Genomic DNA, 16,392 nt, shown 5'->3' on the forward strand with positions numbered 1-16,392 from the left:
TTTTTTTTTATATATTTATCAGATATATTCGCTTAAATTCTTGAAAATTAACTTGTAATTTCTCATGCATTACAATATCAATGCATCTGTAATATCCGATAAACAGATACGGAAAAGGACCAAGCTTTTCAGACGAAGTATTCAATTGATGGAACGCCAAGTTCTCTCAACTGATTTAAGAGGCTATAGGGGAGAATTTCTAATTTGATCTTAAGGGGTTAAAGAATAAAGTTTTGTTCTCGATGAATTTTTTAACTAACTTTGGTCTTACAAGCAATACAAAAAGTTGTGCTATTTTTAATTCGGAATGTATGCTTGTGTTTGCTGCTTGTTCCCTCCTCTTCAGAGAGAATCAAGTCAAAAAGCACATTCATCGAGGTCCACTATAGCCTGCCACGAATCTCCCATAGCTCTTTGGTAGAGCGTCCGAACACAGGCATACCACACTATGTATACGAGGTTAATGATTATTGACATGAGACAAACAAAATCTATGAGGGTAATCTCGGTTTGAGTATCTCAGTTGAGGGCTCATTTCCAACCTTGATGCAACGCACGCCGCGATCCAATTTCCTGTAACACGAAATTCTCAAATCACCGAAAACGTTCCAAAATCGTCTTTCTCAAGAGCCATCCTGGACATATAGTCAACTGTTTTACGGTAAATACATTCGCCGTTCGTCATTTTACAGTTCCCTTACAGTATTTTGAATTTTGTCCGAAAGAATCCGAAGAAAAATTTTTTAAGTGTCACGCTTGGATCTCTTTGTACTCTGTGAACAGAGTCGGCGAAAAGGACAACGTTCAAATGTTTTCACTTTCTAGAAGCGCTTGAGGATTCTAAATGAGGATAAAATATTTTTCAAAGAGAAATATGGAAAAATATCAGACTACTGGACGTTTAGTTATTCGAAGACCGTGTCCAGTGAAAATTTTCTTAGTGTCGCGCTTGGATCTCTCCGCACTTTGTGTACAAGGTCAGCGAAACGGACAACGTCGGAATTTTTTCACTTTCTAGGAGAGCTTGAAGGTGAAATGAAGGTAGAATATTTTCCAACGAAAAATTGGTATATTTCAGAGAGAAATATGGAGTTCTTTGAGGACCGTGTCCAGCCGTGTCATTGAACAGTTAAGTGCCAAGCGTTTGGATGGCTTCGTACTCTGTATACAAGGTTAGCGAAAAAACATCAAGTTCGAAATTTTAGGCTGACTGGAAGCGCTTGAGGATTGTAAACAAAGGTAGAACATTTCGTATAAATATTTTTTGGATTTCGATGAGGAATGTGAAAATTACCGGACTGCCGGACGTTTAATTATTTTAAGTTTAGTCACTTCACTGCAGGAACGTCAGCGACACTGACAGTTTGCGTTACAATTCTTATTTGCTGCTTTGCATTGACAACAACCTCGACCACTCTTTCGAGCGCAAGCTCCTCTCCATGGGCAGGAAACTTCAATTGACCCTTGGTCCTATTTAACAAGGATGGCAAATTTGATGAATGGATGAAAACGTGGTGGATCAACATTTTCACCCTCTTCGAAATACTCGCAAGGATTTTCGTGTTCCTTTTTAGCAACAACCGATCCATAAGCGTTAACTGCCACAGAATCTACAAAGTAAATGGATTCATCTGATTCAATGCCGGATTAAAACGTACAGAATTGTTTTAAACAGAATTATTTTGACAAGCTCTTTATTAACATCGGAGAAAACGCAGAAGGTATTTTGAGACAACGTGACAAGGTAAAAATAGCTGACCAATGAGAGGCGCTATTTAAACAAAAGCGGTGGTTCAAAACAAAAACAAACGACCACGTTGCATCAAGGTTGGAAATGGGCCTTTGAGCTAAATGGAACGTTAATCGATGCATCTGTGAAATTTTAAAGCCTTCGTGGGCTGTTTGAAGCGTCTTTTTGGGAAATAACTTTTTTCTGGCGGCTGTTGGTAGAAAAAATAGTTTCGTAAAAAGACGCTGACAGGGTGAAGAATTATTTTGAAATAAAAGAGACGGAGGGAATGGTTTTTGTGTGGCTTACACAACCTGTGTAGCCACACTATGGCACGATCGGATTTATTTATTTATTTGTACACGAGAGTCGAGCGCCTGTCACATGATCTAGAATCGTGTACGGCGCACTAATCTGAGTCAGCCATCTTGATTGTAAGTGTGGTCTCGAGTAATTTTTTTCAGGTGATCGTATCACGAGTTAGTTCCCCTCACACAAGCCAACACATTCAGACCCAGCTTGTGTTATAAGTGCAGCTTATATATTCTATATATATTCTACGTTCTTAAAAGACAATATTTAACTGCTTGAATCTTCGGTACGGGTTGTACCACACTGAAAGGAGTTATTGCACTCTCACAAGCCAACAACTATCGGCTTGATCTATCGGTGCGGGTTGCACCACTGAGTGTCTGAAAGTGTTTGAAAGTGTTTTAAAGTGTCTGAAGCCACCTGAAAGTGCCAGGAAGTGAAATAAGTTGCAGTTGCTTTCTCCTTGCACTGTTGAGAATTCATGGAGGCATATCTCAAAACGAAAAAGTAAGTATGGGAATCTCGATTGAACAATACCGGTCAAGTATTGGCTCTCATGACAATTTCGTGAAAACCAAGGATATCTTATCACGTTTTAATGATCATTGTTGGAGTTTAATGTTTGTGATGTTCTATTTTACTTGCCAGTATTGAAACAAGTTGTGGGACAACACAAAATGAGGAATGATGTGATGTTTTGGTTTTCACAAATGATTTCCTACAATGCCTATATTCCATTACTTATAAGGCAGGCAAATGATGTAGAGGAAAATCCAGGCCCTACAATATTTGATGTCATCGATCCAACAAGAACAATATGTGCTGACCACAGTCAAGGAAATGAAGCTCTCTTTGGTGAAAATGTTGGTAAGCAATGTGTAGCAATGTCACTTACTGCTATTATTTATCATCACATAGAAGATATCAATTTGTGGACTTCTTCCATTTTGAATAATATTCTTACCATTGGAAATAATGTGTATACTTCTATTAGATGTTCTGTCCAGACAAATGATTACTTGCTTTTAACTGATGTTTCATGCATTGTTTCAATTTACAATAATGTATATACATTAGAATATAGTGAGTCATTAACAGGAAGTTTGTTCATGACATTAAATAATGGGCCATACATGTCTCTTCAAAATTCTCTGCCAGAAGTGTTTTCAAATGGTCAACTTAACTACAATTGTTGTTTGTTAACGATTGGAATAAATACTGTTGCAGTGATTAAGAATTCAGAACAAAGCTTTAAAATTTTTGATGCTCATTGCAGGGATTTGCATGGGATGCCCCACTCACTTAAGGAATGTACTTTGCTTACCATTGAAGGAATCGAAAACCTTGTATCATATTTGAACATTTCCTGCTTACAAATAGGGTTTGTTCCTTTTGAAATTAAAGGTGTCTTTGTCAGAGATAATGAACTTGATTTGCAAAATGTTCACGAGAGTCCAAAAATTGAACATTTGCCTTTCAGAAATAAAAGAAACCAAACACAACATATGAAAAGGAAGCAAAAGTCTTTAACTGAAACGCCAGAAGAAAAAGAAAAACAATTGATTGCAAGACATGAATATGAGAAATGAAGAAGGGTAAATGGAAGTGAGGAATCTAGGGAAAAGAGGCTGGCCCAACAGCTTCTGAACAGCAAAAAGAAACGTGCAAATGAATCTTCTGAATCAAGAAAAAAGAGGCTGGTAACCCAATCTCAGTATCAAAGACAAAAAATTGCAAATGAATCAGCAGAATGTAGAGAGAAGAGACTGTTAAACCAACGTCAATATCAGAATGAAACTAGATGCATAATTGTGTTCACCTATGCTTTCTCTTGGAATAAACTTTGTTTTTGTGCTTGCATTTGCCTAAGTTTTTATGCAATTATTGGTTTATCCTGTAACTGTTTTTGTGTGGTTTACACTTCATGTAAACCACACTATGTCATGGTCCAAGATACTTATTCCTGGCTGGATTTGTCACAGTGAACAGAATGCTTGTCACGTGGTTTACTATTGTCGAAGATAGGTTCCAGTCTATGCTTGGCTAAGTTACCTAAGCTTCAAAGCTTCAGAAAGTGACCATTTTGCAATGGTGGCTGTAACATGCTGTTGAAGATCGTTTTTTTATCTAGTTTTTCATTCATCTTTGTTGCTTAGATTTCACATGCCAGCTTTCCTACAGTCGGCTTGTTTTCTAAGTTTGGATTACAGCATGGAGTTTTGCTCTCGCTGGCCAACATTTCATGGTCTGGACCTTTAGTGCAGGTCACGCCACCTTGAAACTTAAGAGTCATTATTGACTCTCTGTGTGGTCACATTTCACGGAAGTCATTTACCGGAACATTTTTTATCCTGAATTTCTGTCTATACCATATGCTCAGTAAGAAAATTACTTAACCAGTCTTTTTAGTACATGCAAAGATAGAATTTTGGTCAAATTGCAGAATACCCTGCCACCCATGGCATTACATGTCATTGAATACAAATAGAATAAACCATTTTTAGCCAGTAGTGAAAGTAGGACTTTTTTGTTGCCATTAGAAAATCAAACACTGCTGTTGTCTGGAAATTCAATTTGACAGCCTCTTTAAATGAAATTATACTTTCATGTTTACAAAGCTAAACCAATAAAAGTCACAAACATCTAACGCCTAAACTGAAACTGTGGTTTGTTGTTAACATGGTGCTAAATGTCTATTGTGATTGTTTCCAAACTTTGGGGAGTAATCCATTGAAACTCAGTAACAAAGTGGTTTTGCTTTTATTAAAATATGAACAGGAGCCTAGTGCTTTAATGTTAACTAAAATGTGATTAGTGTTATGTTTTCCAAGTTATGGCCAGAATTATTCAGACCTTAACATTTCATGACTTCTTTCAAGCCTGGCAGTCTTCTAGATTCTCTTCATAATGGTTCAGATAAGCATTGGTATCTATACTTGGTGGCAATACATGTGTATTAGGCCTTTATTTGGTAGACTACAACTCCTTGTCAGTTACTTGTTTGGTTTGGTGAATTCATCACAATACTGATATACATGAAAAATTACACTTTTTTGGTTGGCTGAAAATAGCTAGGTACCTTTTTCATTTATCATTAGTGAAAAAGTAATAACTCATGTACAAAATAATATAAACTAGGCTCAGCAACAATAGATCACATTAGAAACCAATCAGATTTACTCAAAGTAGGTTGTTCTGATTGATACATGCAGTAGCTGACAAAAATAAAAAAGAGCTTGGATACTTTTATGTATATTGATAAACACTAACAAATTGCATTCCTGAGTAAGAATTCAGCTGAAGGACAAATTTTGATGGCACATACTTCATTTAGTCAATACTGTCAAATTTATCTGCCATCAGTTTGTTGATTTCCTGTGAATGTGCATCTTTCATGTATACGTTATGAAATATTAATAACATGATTTCTCACATGATAAGCACCTGTAAATTTTTCAAATACTTTAAACTACACACGCACTATGCGCTCAACATTTGTTATTTGTGAAAAATTTCTGCTTATTTAGAATACCTAAGTACACTTTAATTAACTTAGCTTAGACTTTGTTGAGTTTTTATGAGGACAGTTCAATGGAACTGACATTTGTTACATTTATAGTTAAAAGTTAGAGCTACTTGATGTGGATTAGATAACCATCAGGTATCCTTGGAGACCCAGGGTTCTGATCACATCTGTAGACCCCTTAAAAGCACAGTCTTAACAGATCAGTTCCAAACTGTCACAGTCATTCTGAATTTTGATTGGTACCAGACGTTCAATCTTGTTCTGGCAAATGAGAGTGAAGCAGGTCTCACAAGTCCTCTTGTGTGCTCTAACACAAAATGATACATGAAGTTCAGTTGCTTACCATGTTTATTTTGGACCTTTTTGTACGGTAGATTAGCACTTTGCATGATGATATTAAGTCGACCATTTGCATGATGATGTCAAGTTCACCCATTCATTTCTCCACATAACTTGAATTTGGTAGATTCACTGGCATGAAATTACAATTTCAATAATAAGAAAACTTGAAAGCTTCTGGTAGTGTAAATCATATGATACCATCATGCACTTGCCTGTACATTGAACCTGCTGTGTTTAAGTTATGCCTCTGAGTACTGTTCCTGGAATCTATTATGGCGACACTCTATCTCTATTGAACTTTCTGTTAAATGAAACCTCCAGGTCAAATTGTAAATCTTATTGAGTTAAAAATTATTAGCAACGTTAATGTAATGTTACTTCAGAGTACTTAACTCAACATACATGTATGATTCATTAAAATATTGTTTGTGTTCTGATCTTGTAATGCACCTATCTTTTTTCCCCTAGACTTTTCCATTTGCAACCTCATATCTACCTAACTGAACTAAATTTTTCTGTGTTCTTTATTGAAAATACAGTCCTACAAAACCTAAATACAATAATTATAGTAAACACTTTGCTCTCAACCAACTGAAAGTTGAACTTTATGCCCTAATGGACAAAAGAAACCTACACCCAGTGTTGTGTTACCTTACATGTATGTATTGTCCAAAATTAGTCATACATTCAAACCAAATCAAGCTCCCAATGGCTTATAGTGTAGATTACATCATTTCCCGAATGTTCCTGCCCTGCCCAAAGTTTTGTCCTTGTGTACTGGTACATAAAATGTCAAAAATATTCATATGAAATTCTTCCCTAGAGTTCATTTCACATCATTTGCTTTGGAAAAGACAATCAACCTACAAACTTCAGAAGTCAATTCCACTTTGTTACGTAAACATAATCATGACTGAATCTATCAGACCACTATGGGAAATTATGCTGATGTTCTTTCAGTTCCTTAAATCCTCAGGTTACATGTGAAACTTTTATTGTCAAAATGAGACCTCCATAACAAAGTTTGGCCAATAACTCTTCAGAATGAACATTTCAGGATTTTTGTATGCTAGTTGTCTTGTGTTATTGATGAACAGGATCAATATTGAAAACTATCTAATGGTAATCAGATATTAGCTCTTCTAATAGAAACCCAATGAGACACCAGAAACTAAAAAGCAGCTCAATTTCGTAAGCCACACATGAACGCATTGCGGACCTATTTTTTTTTGCAAGCGTTGGCCTGAAAAACATCTGGGTTTCATATCAGATGTCGCTTCAAAGGAATACCGTGGTGGGCCACGGGCGGATCACCTTTCGAGTGTGTTGACATATTTAAATATACCCAAGAAATACGGAGAAATGTATGGAAATTACGGATTAAACGCTGAATGATAAAAGTTTTTAAGCAACTGGGTCTGATATTCTCATCAAAGAAAATGTCCCCTGCAACTTCGACATACCAATTCCGCTGCCTTCCCTATTTAAATAAGTTTGCGGTAAAATTTCCGCACAGCCACATACTACATTATGCATTCAGTTCTTGGATAGAGAAAACAATGACAAAAAAATACATTGCCATTAGGAAAACAGATTTATTTTACAATAGTATGAGGCTATGCGGAAATTTTACCAAGTTTGCTTCCATATGGAGAGAGAATGTTACTCATATACATGCCGGTGTGAAGGATTTCCCAAAATTGAAATATAATGAGATTGAGTTAGCGATGTTCATGTTTACATTAAGTCTGACGCGGTAATTTGATTTTGAAAATATTGTCATGTGAGAACCCGTCAAACATCTAAGAATTAAATTACCGAGCGCGAAATGTGAGGTGCAAACAAACTCACGGTTAACATGGTATTAATCCTACCACTGAAGGAGTGAATTTCATTGTTTGGTCATGGTACTTTTTAGCGCTGTGTTATCATGCTGTCGATTCGTTCGAACTTCTAGAAATGGTTTGTCTCACAAAAAATGGAGCCACTTTCTCTTCGCTCGACATCTCAAGGCGTACCTAATGCTCGGGTTATGATAAACATGCTTGCGACACGATAAATTTTTCCTTGTGCTGGAATCTGAAGAATCAATCTCTGAAACTGATAGTCATCACATTTTACAAGCGGCGTCCGAGCTGTGATCGTGTAATTAAACGGGCAATACGAGCTCACAAGCACACTGGTAAGCACATGGTTAGCGTAAATAATTGTTGTTCGCACTTGTCGAATTCGAGTTTTTGAGAGTCCGTTTCTGTAACCTTGGATGTTTTCTGTTGAATTCATTGAGGTACAATCTCGGAATTTCATAAGTGATTATGAACGATAAATTCTTATCGGCACCATAATTTTTGGGAGTTTTGTTAACACATTATCAGTTTACAATTCGTGAACCATTTCTGTAATCTGCTTTGATATTTTCTTTTAAATTAAATGTTTCACACTCTCGGAATTTTAATTTTAATAACGCTGTATTTCTCCATGAAGTTTCCATCGGTCGCTACAAAGAAGACAGGAAATGGATATTTTTCATATATGTCAGAAGATTTCCGCTAAATCTGAAGTAAAAACAACAAAAAAGAAAAAAACCTTGATTGAACGCTCGTAAACACTGAGAATCTAAGGGTATAAATCGTAACTTGTCAGCGGCAGTACTACATGTAAAACCCAGTTGCAACAATAGCAATTTGAACAGCATAGGCATCTCCTTACAAACAGCAGATTCGGGCAGTTATCATTTCCTTGTGACAGGAACTAAGATATTTCAAATCATCTGAAAACTGTCAGAAAACTGTTAGAATATTTGCATGAGATATGACGAGGAGAGACTTATCACTGCCGCAGTGTTATCGAGTCAATCAATGTTTCCTTCCATGTCTTGATAAAGAAAAAATCATAACAAAGTTCGAAATAAAACTAAACTTTGTATCTGGTCTGCAGTCTGCATTTTGTACTAACTGGTATCCGTGGCACCAGTTAATTTTGTGTTACATTTATTCGCACAACACACATAATCTACCACAAAATACCTGTCTGTGAGGTAATTCGACATTTTCTTTCTTTTCCGCGTTAATACTCTTCTTTCTTTATGTAAGAATGTAGACCACTTACAATGTTAAAGTAATCCACCCACCCTACAAAAAATAACTCTTGCATGCATAGCATGCCTATGTTTTGAAATAGGTGTATGCCCTTAGCCAGATTTGAGCTCACTATTTCAGTATACTAGTCCGACACCCGTAGTATGACTACACTTGATTCCAAGGATCCAGTACCATCCAGGTATCCCAGTTACCCTGCTCACAGGGTCTAGTTTTTTTTTGGCGGGGGGGGTGTTTTTACTTAGATTGCGCGGAAATCTGCTGATATATCCAAAAATGTCCATTTCTCGTCTTCTTTGGGGCGATCGATGGAAACTTCATGGAGAATTAAACAGCGTCACGCCATCGTCACAACGTACATGTTTATGACAAATGACCGGTGTAAGGATACTTTCGTGTAGATCAGCCGACTTCAACATGTTTCAAATGACATACAAGTATAACAGTGTATCTTCAGAGGACTTCGGATCATTCAAACTCCCATGAAGGAAGGTGCAGCACTCGGAATCTGGATGATATGCACACGATTTGAGGTATATGTTTGTAGTTACGTCGAGTAGTCCTCCATGAAGTTTGATCAATTTTTTTAAAAGATGACAACCAGAGGCGAGATTTCTCTTCGGGATATTGCTCATAAGATAACATTCTTCCAAAGCCGTGCATGTTTCATTTTTCTGAAACATTTTTTGTTGGGAACATTAGATGTAAACATCGCCAAATTATGCAACATCTGATTTTGAGCTTTTTTCGCGAATTGCCCTTATAAAAAGTAGAGGCAGGCCCGCAGAGATTTTTACATATTTAAAAACTAGAATATTATAACCAGCTAGGTGGGTAGTTTCAGTTCCAGAATCGGTGTACTTTTTGAGAAATTCAGATAAATATTTTCCCTGTTTTACCCGACAACAGAAATGACCGAAACTGTACCGAAATGAATAATCTATTGGTGTGTTCACATTGATTCTCAGGGAAAATTGAATGAATCAAAGTGAAGACGAATGGTGTCACTATGTATGGTAGAAGTGCCAATTTGTAATGTTATATTCAGCTTGAGACGTTTTTGTATGAAAATGAGGCCCCAGGCCTTGAACAAGCAGCCGTTGTTACCATGGCAACAAGAGTGCTGCGACCTTTAAAAGGGGCATTTATGTGCATCTCTGCTGAGTGCCTAACTGCATGCAAAATTTGAAGGGGGGGTTGAAATTTTCATTTCCCAAGATGTTTGATTCTTACAGAGACTTGCTCTTAACTCCGTTCTCCTTACTATCAACCCTACAATTCTTACAATGTTAGTTCAACCAATAATCCCCTAATTACTATTTTTATTTACTCTCATCACTTGTCTGCTTGATATTGTATTGCTATTGTTAGGAGAAATTCTGTCTTGGTCATACATAGGAGTTAAAGGGTTAAAGGAAGCAGGTTATTAAAAAAATTATAACTTTTCATTTAGGTAATTATTTGAATATGTGAGTAACATTTGATGTTTTCACATGTAACAGGATGATCAAGCTGAAGATAGCCTCAAAAAAGGGTAAACTCCACTGTAACTGAGTTAGGTGACTGATTTGGAAACTTGAGCACTTGGTTAGTACACCTGGGGTAATTGAAATGTCAGTCCCCATGCAGGAACCATCCACATGACCTGTACAGTCATATGCTATGAGATAACTTCAGAAAAATGCATTTGTGTCAGTAGAAGTATTTTAAGTACAGTGCCCCCTAGTAACAAAAATGAACAATTTCATGTAAGCATGAGCCAGGGTCGGCCAGGGGGGGTAGTGGAATACCAATATACCCGAAAAAAAATCGACAAAATACTCCAAAATACCCCAAATTCCTCCAAATATACCCAAAAATAATCGAAGCTTTGAATACTTTATACCTGAAATTCAAAGAAAGTGATATACTGAATACCCATATTTAAGCTGCAATATACCGTATACCCGATTTAAAACGCCCCCGAATACCGAATACACAAAAACCCTGGCCGACCCTGATGAGCGTTTGGGAGAAGTTATTGTGGTAATTGACCCTTTTTTACCAGGATGCATAGGATCTGATGATTGTAATGTATATCTTTTACCTTTCAAACTTTCAACTTTGCATTAATTGTAACTGTTTACCATATCTATTTCTCAAAAGTTGAAGCAAGTGGGTCAATAACCTCACTTCCTTTATTTGTTTGGAATTGTGTGATTATATGATTTTGCTGTCCAAGTTACCACATTGTAATATTATTATTCAGACTGCATTTAATACTCATGCTCAAGCTTTCATTAATGCATGGTGTTTCTTACCAATGTTCATACCAAAACTAAACACTGATATCTAGAATTATAAAATAATTCAAATAGTGCGCGCGCTCTGATTGGCCATGAAACCATTTTACATGAGCATATGTAAACACGGTTTTCGTTCCTCTTTCATTAGTTATTTTATAAAAGAAATATAAAATGGTTTCCGTGTTTACATAGCCTGATGTAAACACTTGGGAGGTTGGGAGAACACTCGATAAGCTGGAAACCACGACGCGAAGCGGAGTGGTTTCCTACGCTTATCTCGTGTTCTCCCAACCTCCCAAGTGTTTACATCAGGCTATGTAAACACGGAAACCATTTTACATTTCTTCAATGGTCAGAAGATATGTGAGTTTTAAAGGGTGGGAATCTGGAAAAGCAATTAATTAGGACTGAAATCAATGGGGGCCCTCCTGTTTTAATTCATGTTTTTACTTTGACCTCCCTCCTCACCTGTAATGTTTAGGCACATAGATGAAGAGAACATTTTTTGTATTTTAATGCATGAAAGTTAAATCAATTGGCATCCACATAATACACAAGGCAAGAATATAAATGCCTTAGCTTAATAAGTAAAAATTTAAAATAAGAGAGTTGTGCAGACCATATCTTACTTTTTATCCTCTTTTAGATATTTATCCAAATAACATAGTCACTATCAGTCTCATTCACTCTCAATTTCCACTGAGCTTGTGAAAAGACGATAACCTCAGTATTTCTTTAAATGAAGAAAGGAAAGCCTACCCTCTTACCACAGATAGTTCTTTTGGGCATCATCAGTGCAAACCTGGGTTAATTTGTATATAAAGGTAATTGTTGCAGGTAGGCTTACTTTAAAAATTGGTTGTGAAAATTTCTTGAACCTGTTGTAGTATGAATGTTTGACTCAATTTTACCTCACTAACCAGCATGTAAACAGAATAACTAAAAACTTGATATTTATTTGTTCTCCTTTTGAGGTGCACATCAAAATTTCAAAGTCATCACAGGCTTGAACTACAGGTTTAGAGGGACTGGAATCTGCATCTGTTTTCAACACATAAACCAGGGATTATGATCCATGACTACTTCGGATGACTTTACCACATGCCATAAAGGTACAGGCAGGTGTTTTAAAAACGTTTGCATAGCTTTTTCATTAGTACACATTCCTTTTTCTAAGAATGTTGTTTATCCAGCCTATGCTGAATTCTAATTTTTCAACCAAATTTTCTTTTCTTTTGAATATTCTTAGATCTACTCATTTTGCTTATCACCGTTTCTGAACAGTTATGATGTATCCAGGCGATTTTTCAAGATAGAAAGTTTCCGAAAGATAAAAACTAAAAAAATCTGACCTCTCCATCAACTCTAATATTTTCACAAGTGTTCTGTGAAAACTCGCCATATCAAAAGAACCTATGGCGCTGAATTACGTCTTTGAGAATAAGCTTTCGCTCTTTTTCCACCAGCTCGTATCTCCATATTAGAAACGATTTTCAGATTTAGTGATGTTGACCTTATATTCTTATTGCGAAGTAACCTTTTTCTACTGCCGTTATCGTCCAATAACTCGCTATTCCTCTTCACTAGCTTTTTTCTGGGTGTATGTTCAATTTGCACTGTGACAGTCAAAGGGATGAGTTGCAAGGCATTGTGTAGCTGTGCATCTTCTTGAAAAGATGGCAATGACATTTTTCTTTCCATCGGTGTGACTTGTGACACTCTCAGCCTTGTGTTTTCGCATCTATATATCACTTCCAGACAAGAAAGTGAGCGTCTAGAGGGTGGGGCATTTTTTTTCTCTGCAGGCTTTTCAACATCAAAGGACGAAAAGGGACGCCGGTGCCGCGTGGCAAGACGTCCCATGTCAACTTCTGAATCGATTTTCTTGGTTGTTGAGAACACAAAAAGCTGAAGAGCAAATTTTCTATAACGTTTGTTTTTATGAAAATAAAGCACAGGATTAACGAGAGAGTTTATCTGAAGGACGACCTCTGCCCACCGAAAAACCGTAAAACTACGAAAAAATGGTAAAAACGGGGCCGCGGTGAAGACAACCAGTAAAGGCACGGTAGCGATAAAAACAGTAACTGTCAGCAAGCACACAGTGTGGGTAATTTTCCTTTCTATTCTGGCTTTGACAAGGACACTCACCTGGCTGGTTTGACATCGCTTTAGTTTTCGCAGTTCTAAATATAATTTGCGATAAAAGTTCACCATTATTGATATTCCAGTTAGCCAACCAAGGCCAAAGATGCTATCTAGGAAAAGGAGGACCTCATAACGGATACTAGCAACGGCCGATGCAAAAAATAAGGCAGTCGTTATGAACGCAGTCACCCAAGCAATTCTTGCATATTTTTTAACGCGCGATTTTGTTATTATAAGTTTATATTCCACCCTCTTTACTATCGCCAAATACCTCTCCCAAGAGATTATTACTAGATGATAAAATGAAGCACTCCAAGCAGTGTACAGCACCAGCGTAGCAACGAGAACTCTTGTGCATATGCTGTTTTCTGATGCATTACCTCGAAGAATCAGCGTATCTAAACTGATCGTCAGTGGCATACAAACTGCGCCAACCAAAAGATCAGCCACGGCCAAACTTGCGATCAAAATGTTGGAGTTTGTTTGTAACTGTCTAACTTTTATTATTGTTGCAATCACTACGATGTTTAAAAGAACAGTGAATGGACAAGCGACAGTTGCAACGACGATTGCGAGCTGAAGGGAAGTTTTTTGCGTCGAGTCCCAAATGAACTTGAACTGGGGTGAGCTGGAGCAAAAGATCTCTAGTGTGGAGGAATTACCACGCGGCTCTTTAGGGTAACTCAGATTCATTTTGATGAGCACGAAAGGCTTAGGGCCATATAATTATAACCGTTTCGTAAACGATCGATGGCTGTTTGCAATCGATCGCGCAAAGGGTTTCCTCTCTTAAGGCGACTTATTATCATGACAAAAATCACTCACGCGTGGGTAAATTCTTCAATGAAAATGTTGCTTGTAAGGAAAAGAGAGAAAATAACGTTCTTTGTACTATTCATTGTCTCCACCTGATTTTTACGGAAATATTTCGGTCATCCTCAAACCTTTCTTAGCGCATATTTTTTTTGAAGCAAATCTCCAAAATTCAGAAAAGAAGAAGTAGTCACAGGCGTTGATCTGTAAATTCCTCCGAGACTAATCATCCGAAAACATTCAAGTAACAAACAATTCTGTCGGCAGCTTACAATTTGAACGACAGCAGACCACTTCAAATGTTTCAAGAATAGTGAATTACGTTGAATTCATAAAAAATGTAATTTCCGAAAGCATTAAATTTATCCATTTGGAAGAACACAACACTGAAATCAAAAGAAATCAGAAAAAAAGGTAAAAACTAATACAAAACCGTCAAATTCTGTAAACAAATACGTCGCACAAAAGGTTTCCTCTCTTACAGCGACTCATTTCCATGAAAAAAATCGCCCACACGTGGGTAAATTTTTCAATGAAAATGTTGCTTGTAAGGAATAAGTACATTTATCCCTCCGGCTTATTCTTAAACGTATTGACCAAAAGAGGAAACTAAGGTTCTGTATACTGTTCATTTTCTCCATCTGTCATTTTCAAATTCATCCTAGCGCAGATTATTTCAAAATAAATCTCCAAAATTCAAAAAAGGAGAAGTAGTCACCGAGGTGTTGATTTGTGAATTCCTCCACGACTAATCAACGACTAATGAACGACAGCATACCACTTCAAATGTCACAGGGATAGTGAATTACTTTCATTAAATGTGATTTCAAAAGCATAGAACTTATCTGTTTCGAAGACCAAAAATGAAATAAAAAGGGGTTGGATCTCAACCTCTATGGCAACGGATCAAGTTTACACCTTCAAAGCCACGTCTGATTGCTTGGAGAGTCGCTCACTGATCGCGAACAAACGAAGCGGAGATGAAAATTTATTCAGCCAAACCCACTTCCCGTCAAAAATCATAACTAAAGAAAGCAGAACACATGGAAAGATACTATAACAATACTGAGATCACTAGAAATCAAGATAAAAAAAGGCGAACATTTATACAAAACCATCAAATTCTGTAAACACATACTTAAAATACAATCGATACAAGTTGGAGATGAGAGACTCAATAACTTACTGTGATTTTCTCCAAATAAAAGAAAAGTTGTTAGATATCAACCTCCATGGCAACGGATCAACTTACACCCACAGAGCCGCATATGATTGCTTAGAGAGTTGCTTATTGAGCGCAAACAAAACAAGCTTGTGTTTCAAGCTACTGATTCTCACTAAAAAATAAAAAAACGGAGATGTGAAAGGTATTCAGCCAAACCCAGTCCCCGTCAAACAGATTAAAAAAAGAAAGAAAGAACGAATAAAAAGCAGAAGTAGTTCATTTAGAATGAGATAAAGTTCAAGGGCTGGCTGTGTGAGAGGCGTTCAGCGCTAATATATTCTAAAATTCAAAGTTCGAACTAAAAAATTTGAATTTAAAGCTTGACTGTAAAAGCTACAACACCGAGTTAAAAATTTACTTCCGGCAATCTTGAATTCTGAATGTCTGTTGTTGCTTTTGAAAAGCAAACACCCCCTGATTAGCTGCGCGTCACTGCATTGCGGAAATTAGCGAGACATTTAAGTCTGAAAGACACTGAAGTACTTCCTCGAAAACAATATTGAAACTAACAACTTAACCGTTTTTCTCTTTTTCCCCAAGAGCGAAATGTTCAAATGACGCGTTTGGATTTTGATTGACAGCTGGAGCTTAACCGCACTAATCAAGAACTCCGTTCGTGGGCGTAATATTCACTCCCCTACCCCTACCACTCTCCTTACTATTGACTATCGACTTCCCCCCCCCCCCCTTGGTACAACTTTCTTTTTCTTCCCAGCCTTCCGCTGCAGTTAAAATAAAAGATAGCGGCCATGATTTTCGTTTAGAAAATACGGAGCACTCGCTCGCCAAAATTACGCTTTCTCTGCGGGCTAGCAAGCTTCCCGTGTTTGCTACCGTCGTTTTTAGAGCGACTGAGGGCCAATCGAGCCGAGTTGATATTAAAGTAGCTTATTTTTATTCAGGCTCCTACATGC

The 16,392-nt window shown here is 37.1% G+C and overlaps 1 pseudogene; it reads left to right on the forward strand.

Annotated features, from left to right (window-relative positions):
* The first annotated feature begins 545 nt into the window (after nt 1–545).
* LOC131795603 (uncharacterized) lies at nt 546–6,346 on the forward strand (annotated as a pseudogene).
* The last annotated feature ends 10,046 nt before the right edge of the window (nt 6,347–16,392 follow it).

This window comes from Pocillopora verrucosa, chromosome 12 (assembly GCF_036669915.1).
Source record: "Pocillopora verrucosa isolate sample1 chromosome 12, ASM3666991v2, whole genome shotgun sequence".
Classification (NCBI taxonomy): Eukaryota; Metazoa; Cnidaria; class Anthozoa; order Scleractinia; family Pocilloporidae; genus Pocillopora; species Pocillopora verrucosa.